Source organism: Ctenopharyngodon idella, chromosome 2 (assembly GCF_019924925.1).
Source record: "Ctenopharyngodon idella isolate HZGC_01 chromosome 2, HZGC01, whole genome shotgun sequence".
Taxonomy (NCBI): Eukaryota; Metazoa; Chordata; class Actinopteri; order Cypriniformes; family Xenocyprididae; genus Ctenopharyngodon; species Ctenopharyngodon idella.
The window spans coordinates 19,298,009-19,314,722 of record NC_067221.1 but is presented as its reverse complement, the minus strand read 5'-3'; the positions used below and the strand labels follow the sequence as shown (position 1 = coordinate 19,314,722).

Genomic DNA, 16,714 nt, shown 5'->3' with positions numbered 1-16,714 from the left:
GGACAAGGAGATGCACATCCATCTGTGCCACATCCCAGAACACTAACACATCAACACAATCCTCTGTGCTCTTTCTTCCTTTTAAACTGTACAAACACAGTTCACTTACCAAAACAACTGGGGCTGCGATTCATAACTGAAATCTGCTCTCTTTGTAAATGCTGGAGCATAAAGTTCACACATTCACAGCCTTGTACTCAATATCAGGGTCATAACCACTACAGACACTGAGGGTGGACATGTCCCATCTAAAATTAGGTTCTTAAACATTACATTGCCTCCACCCCCAACTTTGAATATTTGGTGACATCCTTGCTCAGAATCATGGTCAGATATATATTGCGTTACTAAACATAAAACACCATTAAATGTTATTACTAGGGACCTTGTCCTCTAAATAATTATTGTTAGTTTAAACACACTAACATTTTCAATTATGCAAATCATCTTTTTTTCAGTTTTTACAGTAGGTTTAGTATATGGGTAGTTGAGATAAAAAATTTTAAGCCAGTGTCCTGTGGACTGACATGTTACAATTCAAGTAAAACTATTTTAAAAGAAAATCTGTCAATTCTAAGCTGAGAGAATACATGGGATATTTGTTATTAAACATTCAAAAAAATCATTTGTCACATCTGCAGGAAAAAAGGGATTAAAAGGTAAAAAGAGAGATATATACTTTCCCTTAAATATATGTAAATTTTAGCCTAAAATCTCAATGTTGAATATAACAAAGTTGGTGCACTACTAATATATGGTTGTTTCTTTATTATTAAAATTTTAACAAAACTAGAACATTTAATAAAATCGTTTCTGCCCAAGGCTGCACATGATTTATTTTGCTGTTGGTGCTGCTTTATCTCGTACAGTAAAACTTGCCATGTGGGGTGAAAAAAAAAAGGATGGCAAAATGTAAGAAAACAGCTTTCAGGTCCAAACAAAGATATATTAGCTGATGTGAAGGGCCTTGGAGGGGAGCAGCCCACCTCCCGAGAAACGATCAATGCACATGAAAGCAAGAGGTCACCAACCTTTGACATCTCCATTCAGAGGGGGGAGGGGATGTGATCTTTTGTAAAATTAGCTACATTGATCCAATTGTGTGATATTGTCAAATCCAACCCCAGACTGTGCAGCAGACACTTCTTTGAAATGTATCTTTCCAGAGCTAAATAATGATACCCAAATGCTTCATTAATTAATAGACTCATTAAAAAGCTGTTATATCAAAGTGAATATTGTAAAATAACTCATCACATTTTAAACTACTTATGTTTACTATCAGTGAGTTTATAATCACAGTAATGAGAGAACATTTTGATGATTTAGCACTTATTAAATCAATCAGTATCCAGCTCCCTCTGTCATTTTTACGCATGGGAGGGGAAGACAATGCAAAGAAGAGTTTCATGCATTCTTGCCCTGTCGTTAAGAAGGGGACAGGTTAAAAGTTTACAAGCGGCCAGGCAGAAGACAGCCAGGTCTCTGCTGCAACAGGACATGGGTCACCGCTGATTCCCAGAGCCGTCAGGTGGGGGCACAGACCAATGGATAGCATCAAACTTCAAGGCGGAGGTAAACTTAACTACAAATCAAGCATGCCATTTTGAGCAGAGAATACTTTTTAACCTCAGATTGAGTTTATGACAGACAAAAAAGAAAAGAAAAAGTCAGTGAAAAAGGTCATGGAGGCATTTGAGTGTCATGGACAGATGGTCAGATTCACCATGAACACTTTATGACAGATACTGAAGGTCAAGGAATGGTCAGTTTGTACAGTGTCATTACCACCTTGGACTGTTTCACATAATATTGTGTTGAAAACAAAATGTAACATCAGAAAAGTTGACAAGTTTTGTGACAAAGCACACGATTTGTTACAAAGCACTTTCAAAGCAATAATGAGACTTTTTAAATGAGGCATTAAAACTCCGTCAGTCTTAGCTCAATATTAATTATAATTAGTGTAAATGGATTATGAGATGTTGGTGAGGTACAAAAATATATGGAGGAATAAAGATTCCTCTTTTATATAAGATTTATACATAGCCCAATATAATCATAAAGGACTGTGGGAAATTTAAAAAAAAATTCAATAATGGTAAGCAGACAAATTTTATATTCCTAGAGAACACAGTTTAAAAATTATTAACTAAGGAGTTTTCTTTACTCTGATTAACCTGAACCAGAACCATATATTTTAGAGGAATGTTTAAATATTGCAGAGATATAGAACAGATTGTGTCCTCTTGCCTGACAAAGCAAAATATTGCATACTCTTACAAGAGAACATGGTAAATTTGAAAGGGTTTTTGGAGTTTCATACAGATTATTTTGAAATATGTAAAAAAAAAAAAAAAAAAAAAAAAAAATATATATATATATATATATATATATATATATATATATGTACGAAAGCCATGTAAAACCTAAATAAATATACTGTTAAAGACCCTCTGTGGTGAAAATCAAGTTTTTAATGTTGTTTATATGTCTATGTGGTGTTTTTAATATGCTTTAAGACAAGCCATGTGCAAATTCATAGGTATACACCATTGCTGAGTATTTTCTCCTTAAAACTGCAGTAAAAAAAAAAAAAAAAAAAAAAAGACCAGCGGTATGAAATCGCTGGTGTCTGTGACGTCACAAACTACCTTGTAACCAATCACGTCAGCGTGCCGGAGGGCATTAGCATATCATTAACAGCAAACTAGCAGGGGAGTCTCGAAAGAAGCTAGGTTATCCCGGTATTTTTCTGTTGATATGAAAAATTTTATAGATTTAGCAATATGGCGGGTGTATGATGTATATTACGATGTTATGATGAACTATATGCCTTTCTCCACCGATGTTCGGAGTTGTTCGCAGCATTTGTAAGGATACTGTTAGAAGGCAGCTGTCTGACTCTGACATGGCGAACGGAAACATGGTTTGTGTAACATTAGCAACACATTATTAGCTGTTTGAAAAAGGCTAATCATATTAATTACCGTTATGTGTCCGATGTTGTAAAGAGCGATACCATTGTGCAGAGTTTACCTCAGTAAGTTGACCGAGTGGATCTCTGAGCTGGCGTGAGCGAGTGGAGGTGGGGCTAATTCATATTCATTGATCTGCGAATACGAAATGAGGCAAGGGTGTAGAGTTACATTCAAGCTATTTAAAGGTATGAAGAATTTTTTTTTCACAGGAAAAAAAGATGTAATTTTGGTGATCAAAGATGAGTTTTAAGGGATAAAATTATTGACTACAGGGGGACTTTAAGAAAACAAGATGTTAACCAAATTATTGGGAAATAGCTTAGTATAGAAAAATCTTTCCTTTAAAAAAATCTGCAGTTCCACTAGGTTTTGGCCAAACAGGCCAGTGACAAAAAAAAAATCCTATTAAAAAATGCAACACTGATATAAAACAACCCAAAGAAACACAACTTACAGTGCTTTATTTCACCACTCTCTAGGCTACTTGATTCTGACTGGTCATCAATTACAGCATTCTGTACTCAAATATTTTGTAAAATGACATGTAATAAGAGGGTTAATATGCAGTCAGGATCATGCTAGATCATTCCTGATCACCCTTATAACTGGATGAACGTTATGCCTCACTTAAATTCTTATTTCTTTTTAAAATAATTTAAGCATCTAGTCATTTTATGTCTCAGTAAGTGGTTTGTCTGTGAGGCGACTGAATAAGCAGGAATTGTACAAACTGAACAGTGTGTCCTGAAACGTTTATATAAACACATAATAACTCATGGATTTCCAAACATTCTGCCTGCCAAGAAACACTACACTGCCCCACAGTAATAACATTTATAGCCTCTCACTTTTCACCAGAAATCTCTTTACAACAAACGCTCAGAAATGCTGCAGAAGCTAACAAAATGATGAGCACCATTTAATAAAAGCAGTTCACTGAATCAATGGAGTATTTCAAGTAACTTTTATTAACTAACAGCATAATAGCAATGATCAATTTGCTTCTCCTGCTCACTAGCTGACAGCTGAGTGCTGAACCTCTTCCACTGACCTTCACCTGGTAACCATGGCCACAAGAAGAGAAAGCAACATTTATCTGTGCTCCTTGAGATCTGTTTCTTTTACAATGATCTTGAGGCAACATTTTAATCACCCACGTTTATATTTTAAAGATAGGTTCAGGTTTTTGAAACAAAGTGCAAAACTGGTCTCTGATCTGCTCTATACTAGCAAACTTTAAAAAGCTGCATCCACTCAAAGTGGCTATTATTATCTTGATTGTTGCACTGTTGATGAAATCCACTGGAACAGGCTGCTTAAGAAAGACCAAGATGTTTGTTTAGAGAAAGAAACACCTGCTGCCTGAGATTGTGGTGAATCTATTCCAAGAGTTTTAAACAATAGGAGGGATTTTAACAGCTAGATGGGCATCTTTTTATCTTGCCATCTGCACACGTCAGCTTTTGCTTTACTGTATCACAGAGATGACCGATACACAGAGAACTACAAAATAGTGCCTTGAAATGATTGCCACCTCTTTTGAATGTACATTAATTGCCAAAATACATTCAAAAAGTTGGGGTCGGTAAAATGTTTTAATGTTTTTAAAGAAGTCTAATGTTCACCAGGGCTGCATTTTCTGATCAAAAATACAGTCAAAAGAGTAATATTGTGAAATATTATTACAATTTAAAATAACTTCTTTATTTTTTTTTAAATAATATATTTTAAAATGTCTTTAATAGCTGTGATGGCAAAGCTGAATTTTCAGCATCATTACTCCAGTCTTCAGTGTCACATGATCATTCAGAAATCATTCTAATGTGATGATGTGATGCTCAAGAAACATTTTTATCATTATTGAAAACAGTTGTGCTGCTTAGATTTTTTTGAGGGAACCGTGATACATTTTTTAGGATTGTTTGATGAAAAGAAAGTTCAAAAGAACAACATTTATTTGAAATGGTAATATTTTGAGTCTTTACTGGCCCTTTTTGATGAATTTAATATGTCCTTACTGAATGAAAGTATTAATTTCTTATATTACTCAAATTACTCGTATGGTAGTATATACTGGGAAAATATGAGTATTATAGACCATTATACAGTTTTTGGCTATTTTCAATTTATCAACATTAGACAGTGTCCAACTAGCCAATTAACAGAAGCGTTACCTTTGTGTCAATGCAAAAATCTACAGGTAGATTTGCCAATTAATGGTTTTTACGTTTTTGGAGGAATTTTAAGTAAGCTTAATCGAACGAAAATGAAGCCTTTTTAGGATCATTAAGATATCTAGCATTGTAAGATTATTTTTAAAACAGTTCTATCCAAATTCTCATTAAAATATTGCATCTGGGAAGTTTTTGTGTGTGTGTGTGTGTGTGTGTGTGTGTGTGTGTGTGTGTGTGTGTGTGTGTGTGTAATTGAATTATATTAAAGGGATAGTTCACCCAAAAATGAAAATTCTGTCATCATTTACTCACCCTCAAGTTGTTCCAAACCTGTATATATTTCTTTGTTCTGCTGAAAACAAAGGAAGATATTCATAAGAATGTTTGTAACCAAGCAGATCTCGCCCCCCATTGACTACCATAGTAGGAAATAAAATACTATGGTACTCAATGGGGGGCGAGATCTGCTTGGTTACAAACATTCTTCAAAATATCTTCCTTTGTGTTCAGCAGAACAAAGAAATATATACAGGTTTGGAACAACTTGAGGGTGAATAAATGATGACAGAATTTTCATTTTTGGGTGAACTATCCCTTTAATGGTGATTCTCATACAGTAATTTAGACACGAATTAAAGGTGGTACAACAAATTATACCATCATGTATAAATATATAAAATAATATATAATGATTCACACTTCAGAAATCATGAAAATTACTATTTTTGCCATTACAGTATGGACAATTGAGGGAAAAATGTACCTAATTTTCATGAAAATAATGTCACAATGCTAAATAACTAAAATAGGCATCAATTTCTTTAAGCAAATGATTTTCTTTTTATTATACTTCCTTTTGATTTTGGGGTGAATTGTAACCTGGGCATGTTCTTGACAGGTTTTGTGAGATTCACGAGACTATATTTTAATAAAAGCCATCCACAAAAATTAAATAACTGCATAAACACCAAGCATTCGGCATCAACTGATTAACTGACCGAAAAGTGACACTATAAATCAACACCAGGAAGAAATTAGAGAAACGGCATCTATAATTTTAATGGTAATTTAAGCAACTTAATTGTGTGCTGATTTTGCTCTTCTTTGTTCAGTGATTGATCATCGTGTTACACAGATCAATACTGGATACTGAAAGCCGGCCCCTCTTGACTTTATTGATATCCAATGTAGTTTATATTAGATTTTCTTCCAACCCCCTTCTGTTATGACAGAAAGAAGATCAGCACACACATGGTCATGTCAAAACATATTAGAAGAAAGAAAGAGTACATGTAATATCTCTAAGGAGGAGGCCTTGTAAAACTGTTACCGTGGTAACAGGAAAACTAAAAATAAGAAATCAATCAACAATGAAGGGTCTAAGTCACATTCAGCTGTGTTATCTATGTAGGAGATGTCAAGCAGCTTTCAGCAGAACCTTTGTGTCCTCCCTGCAGGTTCCTGGCCCACAGAGACAAAGGGGTTTCACGTATAACCATGGATAAGAGCTTCAGAGTGAAGGAGTGCATAATTATTGGTAACCAACAAACAGCAAACAATCCTTGGCTCTCTTTTCCAATCAGTCCTTTAGAAACATGTGAGCCAAATGTTGAATTTAAACTCAGAATGAATGGGCTTCAGGAAGAGGAGTGACGGCTGCTATCTTAAAAGCTGACGGGCCAAAATGGAACCAAGGAAGCTGGTTAGCTGAACCATGAACCATGAAGATATGAGAGGACTGTGTGTAGAGTATTGGACTGTCAAATGCGTGAAATGTAGATAAAATATTGAGCAACTAATTTACATGACATTTTGAATAACATAAGCTTTTCAAAAACCTAGACAGTTGGTGGGGCTGGATGATTATTGTTGAAGTTAAAAAAGTTATAGAGGTTTTAGTTCATGAAAATGATCTATAAGCAGTATTTTATATAAAATATATATTTAATAAAACATGTTAAACTCAAAAACTGCTAAAAAATCAAAACCATGAATCTAAACAAATTTGAGGTTGATATCTCAAAAAATTTGCTTTCAGTAAGATTTTGTATAACAGTATAACAGTATATAATTTCTCTCTCTCTCAAACATTACGTTGCACACACTCTCACACTCTGATGAAATGAAAATGCAATCTATAAATTTTCTAAATGCATTTTATTCATCTTATTGTGAATGACTCATCCATGTATGTTTCATTTAAAAAAAAAAAAATTTGACCTCGTAATATTTAATCAAAATTTCATAACTCTACCTGCCGGTGAAAACAACAGACTTCTCTGATGAATGCCAGACTTCTCTAATCATTAAGTTGCTTAAACCCGTCTCTTTCTTACAATCAGCTTTAAGCTCACATTCAGACCTGGCTCCATCCAGTGAACAACCAATGAACAGAACCAAGTCCTTGCCCTATATTTTTTTTTCTTTTTCAATAATCCGTTTCACTCGGATGTCTGTCACAAAGAAAGACACAGAAGAAAAGGTCTGTTACTGCTTCTGTTTCATCACGACTTTAAACAGTTTGAATTTATTTGGCTACAGTGGCGTTTGGTGTAAATTTTGCTTCCTCTGGGAAAAAAACACCATTTTATGTCATTTAAGAGAGAATACATAAATACTGACAATGAGTATCATCAAAGGGTCTAAAAATATCAAGACTCGTTAATCAATAATTTTCTAGTTAAATCTTCCAGCAATAGTTGGTAGTTCAACCCACCAAAAGGGCAGCACCAGATCAGAACCTTGACTCCTGGAAAGTAACACTATTCCTCCTCCACCCCTCCAAAAAAAGGGAAGCCAGTCAGTCAAAACCTCTTTTAAGTAAGAGAAAGAAGCAGAAAGAGATGTCTCCTTACACGCTACGTGAAGACTGACTGATGTCGGCAATGTAACAGAGGCTATTCTTATCTCCTCCAGATTAACTTCCAATTGTTTTGGGCAAACAAAGGCTGCATCTTAGGAAACCACCCCCTAAAGGTCCAGATGGTCACCGTCCAAGACCCCTGACCTAAAGGCTCCGCCAGGGGACACAACTGCACATGCCTCCAGCACCGCAAGGCCACCCAGCAAACTTTGTCTTCTCAGCCAATCAAACAAGGAATCGCACTTTCATAAGCTCTAAGCTCGTGCTGATAAAGTGGCAGCTTAGCCAGTTGGTCTGGCTTACTAATCACCCTAGAGTGGTAAATTAGAAGCAGGAGGAACCAGATTGAATTACCACTAAAGACTGATTGCATAGAGAGTGTATAACTTAATACCTGACCAATGCCGACTTGATTAAAACCTGACCTCACTTGAGCCTCGGTTTCTCCCAAGGGTTCTTCTTCAACTTATCTAAACACCTTAGGGAGGTCTAGCTGCATACTGGGGATTGTAAGAGACTACTCTTTTTTTAAGCTGATTGGGAATGATTTTATATAAATTTGAAAAGAATTGACCAGTTTAACAGGTACAACGAGCACATCTTGTTTTAATGTGGCTTTTAAAATAATTTTACTGAGTATATATATAATGCCTACAAAGCAGTCACTCTTGCTTAGTGAATATTCGCTTTCTTAGAGGGCAAGTTCAACAAAAACAGAAAAGTCTGTCATCATTCTTATCATGTCCTTCCAAGACTTTCTTTCCTCTGTAGAACACAAAGTCATACAGGAATGACATGAGGGTGAGTACAGTACTAATTTGCTGATTCTTTAACCAGTTTTGTATTGGCAATTTATCTATTTGTGTCTATAGATTTCAATTACAATACATATTTTTAAAGGCTGTTTTCTCAAAATGATTTTATTCTCCTACACTGAGCCATGTATCTCCACTTCAGAAGCACTTACATACACCAAACTTTACAGTTTTATTCCTATCTATATTCTGAAGGTTTTTACAGAGGGATTTGTTCGTATATAATTTGCCAGATTATAAACATTTTATTTCAAAGAAAAATTGTGAATTTTTTTTTTCTGACTGTTCACAGTATTTTCTACGGAGCACTGCACATGACATGCAGGGGGAAAAAAAATAGTAGGCTAAATCGTGCGCACGATTTACTTATTCATTCCCTCGATTTACTAAATCGTGCACACGCTTTACTAAGTCGTTCCCTCAATTTATAAATCGTGCGCACAATTTAGTAAATCGAGGGAACGACTTAGTAAAGCATGCTGTAGTAAAGCTTAGTAAAGCATGCACGATTTACTTTTTTTTTTCCTGCATGTCATGTGCGGGGCTCCGTAATTTTATGAATTATGGAGTGATAAAAAGAGATACCCATAATCCTCTCTGTAAAAATCTTTGACTCTCATATGTCAAAAAAAAAAAAAAAATGAAACAAGAATTCTGAACCATTTTTGTACTAGACATTTATGCAAATTAGCGCATTTTTAAGTAGATAATGCCTCATTTGCATATTTAAACATAACATTTTAGAAAACTTGTAATACAAAATATGTTTGCAATTCTTATTGTGATCAATCCACAGGGGAAGTATGGTGATAGCTATTAGTTTATTTTTTTACCCTATTCACCTGCAGTGTCTCGCCTTAAAATAAAATATATTAAAGGGATCATGATATGGATTTTTAAAATTATTTTAATATGTTCCTTGAGAAACTGAATGCGCATCTGTTCACTGTATCCAGTGTACTGTAGACAGCATCAGTGATTACAATATGTTCTATTTGCTTTTGACGTGACGCAATGCTCACATTGAGTGTAGGCAAATGTCAGCCATTAAGCAACTGAACGTCTATGGTACGATGACACATAACTATTCGTTGATGTCTTGTTCTGGGGGCAATCATATGCAAATGTTTTTTGCCAGTGTGACGTCACAGGTCACCCAATATCAGAAAAAGCTGTTTTTGGAGCTTGATTAAATAAATGATTTATTTATAATAAGGAGGACATTTGAAACTTGCAGGACGTTTTAATGGTACAAAGACCTCTTATATGTCAAAAGATGAAGGCAAATTTCTCATGTCATGACTCTTTTAAGCAGCAAAAATTGTTTTCAACAATGATAATAATCAGAAATGTTTCTTGAACACCAAATCATCATATCAGTTATGATTTTTGAAGGATCATGTGATGCTTAAGACTGGAGTAATGATGCTGAAAATTTAGCTTTGCCATCACAGGAATAAATGACATTTTAAAATATATTCAAATTGAAAACAGTTGTTTTAAATTGTAATTTGTAAATTGTATTTCACAACATTACTTTACTTTTGATCAAATAAATGCAGCCTTGGTATATATATATATATATATATATATATATATTATATATATATAATATGGTCAATTTTACAAAAACACAATTGGTCAAAAATGTTGTTTCATGCGGACTCCACTGGAAGTGATTAATTCTATTGTATTTACATTATTTCATCAGAAAAAAAAAAAAAAAAACCTAATCTAAAAAAGTGAAATTTTCTTCACCTTGAATTCATGAAAAAAAAGTCAGCTGTATGATAGCAATAACAGCTTTCTGAGGTGTACTTTCAGTTTCATTACCAAATTCATGTTTAGGAGTCCAGCTTTCTCATAGATGGCTTTTGACTTAGGCTCCGAAGTGTCTGTGACCTCTAAGGCCACTAAGCAGAAATGTTCAGGGGGTGGGAAAGAATGAGGACACAGGAATGTGACCAAAACATTGCCTTTAAACCTTCAGGTCATAGGACCTTGAAGGACATCAGATGAATGTCCAGTTTAGATGGGAATGTGGTCAAGATAGACTGGTTCATAGGCACTTCACCAGGAATGCAACCTAGGATTCCCTGAGGATCACTGACTGAATATGACACTTTACAACCTTTATATACAAGACATCATTCAGTTCATGACTTTAACTACTAACACCTAACAAGAGACAGGCACAGACAGCTGATATACAAAGACGCTCAGACTAGAAGTCAGGTCTAACTCTGGATCCAGTCCAATCAAATGATCTTTAACGGCTTTAACAGCTTTCTATCATCATCAGTGTTGTTCATTACAAAAACTCAAACAAGAGTAGTTGACATTTAAAAGAATGAAAGCAGTACCTTGCGATGTGACATGCTATAAAATTTTCTCTTTTTTTATAATTATCACTGTAGATATAATCAGTTTTGTCTCCTCATATTAATTAGGTGAATATAGAGTATTTGGTACAAAAAAAAGTGATTAAAAAGTTTTTATAGCAATGCAAAATGAGACCCATTTTGGGTTCACCAAAAAACCTTTCTTTGAACAGTTCTTAAAAGACTTTGTGTCAAAAATATTTTAATAATCTGAAGAACATTTTTCCAGTATAAAGAACATTTAATGAAAAGTTTGCATGGATGTTAAAGGTTCTTCATGGATCTATTGATGCCAATAAAGAACCTTTATTTTTAAGAGTGTATACACTTTTCCTTACATATTATTCATATAACGTTTGACCTAAAATCTTGGTGTTAAAAAATGTCCATGTTTTCCAACTATTTGTCAAGCTAATTTTTCTGTTTTAAGACAAAAAATAAAAAATAAAAAAATAAAGCTCACTCACATATTAATGACAGGCGCAAACCAAAACAAGCAGAGCCCGAGATAAACAACAAATGTCCAGCAAGCTCTGTTTTGACGACAGTGTCAAGCACACCTAACAGTTTATTTTAGACTGTTTATTTTCTACAACTTTATGACCCTTATAGTGTGATTTAATTTGACTTATGAGCCCTAAACACGTGATCGTTTTATAAACTCTGCGTTATTTCACTCCCATGAAGATTATTTTATTGAGAAAGTATAAAAGTTTAGCAATATTAAAGGCGTTGGAGTAAAAGCCTACATTAATCTTTATCTTTTCGGTCCTGTAAGTATCTGTAAATAAGTGTTTTGAGATGATGATAAAGTTAAAGCCACATGATATGCTATCAAGCTTCATTGATTGTTAGCAAATTGCGTAATTTTGGTATTTTTGGAAAACAAAGAATCAAGCTTTTTATTCAAATCTACAGCTGTAAGAATGCATCTTTTGACCAAACTCAGTTTGTTTGGCATCAATTCTGACTCAACCTTGAACCCATGTATCACGCATAAGAAAATTAAATACCACAGTTTCTGAATAGACTCTAACTTACCGAACTCTGTGAGCAGATGAGCGGTTTCGTCCAGATGTATGAGCTCGGCTTTCTCTTCGCTCCTCTTCAGCAGATTTCACTTCATTTTGGCTCTCGCGCACTGACTGCCGCTGGGAAGCTCGACGTGACGTCAGGAGGACTGACTGTACGTTCTGTCACGTCACGTACCATTTGTTTTCAGCGTGTATACCTGCCCAAAACCATCAGCTCCATGAAACAACAGGAACAAACTGGGGTTTTATAAGAGTTATTCCAAGGATGGCGAAACGATATTCTTAATAATACACACATTTTTAAATCACAATAAACTTGAATAAGCCCAAACACATTATGCAGTAAAGTAAAATAAATAATCGTCTTGCTTTAATAACAAACAAGAACGTTTTTAGTAGCCTGTGCACTTACTAGACCAGCAACAGTTTGTGAGTAGCTGAAGACAAACTATTTATTTGTTAAGTAGGCTTTATTTGATAATGTGATAGGCTAATGTAAAAAAAAAAAAATATGCATTAAACAAAATTAAAAAATAATTCACAAGAGTGTACAAATTCTGTGACTTTGTGTTTTGTTTTATTTTATTTGTCAAACCGTAAAAATCTTTTAATTATGGATGATACTTCTTTTATAGCGTATAAGCAATCAAAATAAATCAAATCAGTCATCAACTGCTGTCACCAGGCAGATCTGCGTTCAGTAAATGCTTCATAAAATGACAGAATCTTAAATCAGGTAGGTAAACAAGATACACCAAATTCTTATCATGATATATGTGGTAGGAATGTCAACTGAATAATAATCATATTGGTATAAAATCAAACCATAACAGCTTAATCAAATACAAGGGCCACTTGATAAATTAGAATCTTTCATATAGACGAGAATACAGCGCCCACTGCTGGACGTTTAGATTCAAGTTTATCGTTTCTTTCAAGTGACCGCAGACCCGCATGAACTACTAAAATGTATCAGCTTTAAGGTTTTAGTAACTGCTCAATATTGAAAGAATATTTTTAGATGTCTGTGTCATGCAGCAGAATGAAGAAGTAGTCTACATCTTTACTGCTTCTACCAATAATAAAAATATTTTCAATAATTTCTTTTTTTTTTTTTTTCATTTTTGAACTGAAATTCCATTATATACAATTTAAAAAGCTCTATAATAGACTTTTCTGTAACATATGCAGAATCTCTCGTCTACATTGTTAGATGACAGTTTCACTGTTGATCCAGTACCAGCCCCAAATCCAGGACAGAGAGGCTGAGTGTACGTGGTCTGGACTGTGTGGATGTCACAGACACTAGAAAGACAGAGTTCATGCACTGTGATCCACATACACTCTTATTTTAGAGGATCTGGAGGACACAGGGAGTTCAGTCACTATGTTATTGTGTCTCACCGTGGAAGAAATCCTAACTCATTGATTGCTATACCCTTTGATCCGTCTCTGTCTAACCATCTTATATGCAATGACTGCATAGATTCTGCAATTGCGCTGTTTAACAGTTGTTCTCTCATGGATAAGGCTACTGTACTCTTTGCGTTAGTAAAGAGTACAGTAAAGAGATGTTTTTCACTCTGTACATGCTACCCTTGGGAGATATCATTAGGAAGCATGGCGTTAGTTTTCACTGTTACGCTGATCATGATACTCAGCTCTATATTTCTTTGCACCCTGACGAAACTTACCAATTCACAAAATTAACGGAATGCATAGCTGATATAAAAAATTGGATGACCAGTAATTTCCTACTACTAAATTCAGAAAAAACAGAGATTCTAATTTTTGGACCAAAATCTTCTTCACGTATTAACCTAGAATACTGTCTAATACTTGATAGCTGCTCTGTTAAGCCTTCGTCGTCAGTTAAGAACCTGGGTGTGCTCTTTGATACCAATCTTTCATTTGAAAGCCATGTTTCTAGCATCTATAAAACCACATTCTTCCATCTTAAAAATATATCTAAACTACGACATATGCTCTCAATGACAAATGCAGAACAGTTAGTTTATGCGTTCATGACCTCAAGGCTAGATTACTGTAACGCTCTCCTGGGTGGTTGCCCTGCTCGCTTGATAAATAAACTACAGCTCATACAAAATGCAGCAGCTAGAGTTCTTACTAGAACTAGGAAGTATGACCATATTAGCCCAGTTCTGTCAACACTGCATTGGCTTCCTGTTAAACATCATATAGATTTTAAAATCTTGCTAATTACTTACAAAGCACTAAATGGTTTATCTCCCCAGTACCTGAGCGAGCTCTTAATGCATTATAGTCCTTCACATCTATTGCAATCTCATAATTCAGGCCAGTTGATAATACCTATATTAAAATCAACCGCAGGCAGTAGATCCTTCTCCTATTTGGCACCTAAACTCTGGAACAATCTTCCTAGCATTGTTTGGGAAGCAGACACTCTGTCAGTTTAAATCTAGACTAAAAACGCATCTCTTTAACCTGGCATACACATAACACATTATCAATTTATGTTTTCAAATCCGTTAAAGGATTGTTAGGCTGCATAAATTAGGTCAGCCGGAGCCGGGAACACTTCCTATAACACCTGATGTACTCGTTACATCAGAAGAAGAATGGCATCTACGCTAATATTAGTCTCTCTGTTTATCCCGAGGTTTACCGTAGTCAGCCAGATCCGGGCCGTATCCAGGTGAGATCGAGGACCTGCGCCTTGACACTACCACAACGCAGCCCTGAAGTGTCAGCAGAGATTGAGTCAACTAGATCATCCACTGTGAAGACCTCATCGACACGACAGCCACAGTTTTTCAACAAACCGTCCATACCGGCGCGATGAATACGATCCTCAACTGGATGGAACTGGAATAAATACTTTGACTGTTGCGATCCCATCGGACTTATTATGATTCAGGCAGCTATCCTAAAGCACCGTTCGCTGTTGGCCAGAGGAGAACTGGCCCCCTGACTGAGCCTGGTTTCTCCCAAGGTTTTTTTCTCCATTTTAACACCAATTTGCCACTTGTCTGCCACCTGATGTCACCTGATGGAGTTTGGGTTCCTTGCCGCTGTCGCCTCTGGCTTGCTTAGTTGGGGACACTTGACATTTGATATTCAACAGTGTTTTGATCTGCCTGCATTGACACCATTGTATGCGAACTGAACTGAGCTGGATGATGACATCACTGTTTACTCCAGTGCTGATATAGATACATTAACTAAATTAATAACTATTGATTCTTACATCGGAATGAATCAATACTGAATTTACTTAAGATGGATAATGACACCATTTTCTTTAAGAGCTGCTGTGCAGCCAAAATTATATACCAGTTATCAGTGTAAAGCTGCTTTGACACAATCTGCATTGTTAAAAGCGCTATATAAATAAAGGTGACTTGACTTGACTAACTGAGAAAAACCTAGACCTCCTTCTACTCACTGAAACTTAGCAAACTCCAAATGACTATTTCAATATAAATCTCCTAACTCCCTCCGATGTAGTTACCTGGTTAAATCTCATTTGATATCTAGGGTTGGTGGCCATGGCAAAAGCATCTCGGTAAGGACTGTTGATTTTCATGAGACTTTGACTTTTGAATATCTAGTTTTCAAAATTTTTGGTTCAACTCCAATGCTTGTGATTCTCCTGTATCATCCGCCAAATCCAATCTCTGTTTTTTTCAGTGAACTGAATGAACTGTTAACTCTTACCTGTCCTTTTCTGTTGCATTACTTGGTGATTTCAATATACATGTTGATACTGATTATGCAGAATCCTGTGAATTTATGTCAGCGTTCGAATGTATTAATTTCGTACGTGGATTTTCCTACACTCAGAAGGTCACACACTTGACTTTGGTTTGTACTGCTGGTTTACATAATGCTTCTTGGTTCTCAAATTGGTCTGTCTGATCATCTTTTCATTAAACTAAACTGTGAATTGCGTCTTCCTTGCCCTATAGGCTGAAATCCATCATAATTTGTAGTAACCTCAGCTCTGTGAATCCATTACTGTTTTCCACATGTACAAATTCACCTTTCTGACATTACTGAAAATGCTAGCTACTGATATCCTTGCCAAATATAATACCTGCATTTCCACTGCCCTTGATACTCATGCCTCCCTTAATAGTAGACTTGTACCTTCTACACACACATCTCCCTGGTTTACTCCTGCACTTTGCATTTTGAAAGCTGCTGGCCGTCACCTTGAACGCCTCTACAGGAAAAGCGGTTTAAGTGTGCATTTTACTGCTTACAAGGACCACATCGAGCTATACAAATCTGCTATAAATAGTGCACGCGCTAGCAATACTCTAATGCTTACTCTTAACTCAAAACACTGTTTTCCATAGTCAGTAAACTTACTAACCCTCCTGCACTTGACACGAGAAACTCATCTAAACTCTGCGAGTCATTCCTACACTTCTTCCAAGATAAAATAAATAGTATATATCTCTTCCTGGCTATGTCCTCTC

At 35.5% G+C, this 16,714-nt stretch overlaps 1 protein-coding gene across 4 annotated transcripts in view; it reads right to left on the bottom strand.

The window, feature by feature from the left end:
• greb1l (GREB1 like retinoic acid receptor coactivator) overlaps positions 1-12,394 on the bottom strand; it is a 57,320-nt gene extending 44,926 nt beyond the window's left edge. For all 4 annotated transcript variants that reach the window (XM_051916004.1, XM_051916019.1, XM_051916029.1 and 1 more), the window contains exon 1: positions 12,256-12,394. The gene's annotated coding sequence lies outside the window, so the exon portion shown is untranslated. The remainder of the gene's footprint in view (positions 1-12,255) is intronic.
• Positions 12,395-16,714: the final 4,320 nt, after the last annotated feature.